An 831-nucleotide genomic window follows, 5' to 3' on the forward strand; every position below is an offset into this window, starting at 1 on the left:
CTCGGAGCGCCTCGCCCTCACCGGGCAGCGGGTGCTCAGCACAGGGAACGGCTGCGAGTGCCCCAGTCGGAGCCCCTGCCAGCCCCCAGGAGACAGCCTGCTATGGCGGTGCCCACCACCAGGGGGCAGGCGAGGCTGCCTTAGAGCCCCAGCAGGAACCGGCAGGCCAGAGGCTGAGGGGGGTTTCGAGGTGCGGGGTTGTGGAGCCCTGCTTGGGGCGTGGTCTCCGTCTCTCCCCATCTCTTTCATTCATGGAAGAAATACACACGCTTAGGGTGAAAAGGGAAAAAATGTCACCGTACTTAAAGGGACCCACCGTTTCCTGGAAACCTGCCTCAGCTCTCGTGGCCTTCCACGTCAGGGACACCGTCTGCGCAGCACTGTGGCCACTAAGGACACCCTTGCAGAATGGGGCCCAAGCCCATCCCTGGGCCGGAGGCACCGGCCCTCAGAGCTCAGCAGCCCCACCACACCTGGGCCTTGTGCTGTCACCACCCCGTGCGGCAGGCGGGACGCAGCTCCACACACAGAGGGCGCGGGCTCCCCTGCGCACTGTCACTCCAGCATGGCACAGACAGGGCAGCGCCGTGCTGCCTGCCACCAGCTGGACGTGCCCCGCCCCCGGCCAGTCTCCCTGACCCCTGGACCAAGGCACAGCCGCCCGTCGGCCCCACTGCCGCACCTGTGCACTGCAGGGTCCTGAGGAGCCCCCGTGCCCACCCCCGGTCCGCTCACCCCGCAGGGTCCCGAGGAGCCCCCGTGCCCGCCCCCGGCCTGCTCACCCCGCAGGGTCCCGAGGAGCCCCCGTGCCCGCCCCCGGCTCGCTCACTC

At 69.4% G+C, this 831-nt stretch overlaps 1 protein-coding gene across 1 annotated transcript in view; it reads right to left on the reverse strand.

The window, feature by feature from the left end:
* IQSEC1 (IQ motif and Sec7 domain ArfGEF 1) overlaps positions 1-831 on the reverse strand; it is a gene marked incomplete in the record, with an annotated part of 128,032 nt that overhangs the window by 21,225 nt on the left and 105,976 nt on the right.

The sequence above is a fragment of the Tupaia chinensis genome, unplaced genomic scaffold (assembly GCF_000334495.1).
Source record: "Tupaia chinensis unplaced genomic scaffold, TupChi_1.0 Scaffold147500_1, whole genome shotgun sequence".
In the NCBI taxonomy this organism is placed as follows: domain Eukaryota; kingdom Metazoa; phylum Chordata; class Mammalia; order Scandentia; family Tupaiidae; genus Tupaia; species Tupaia belangeri.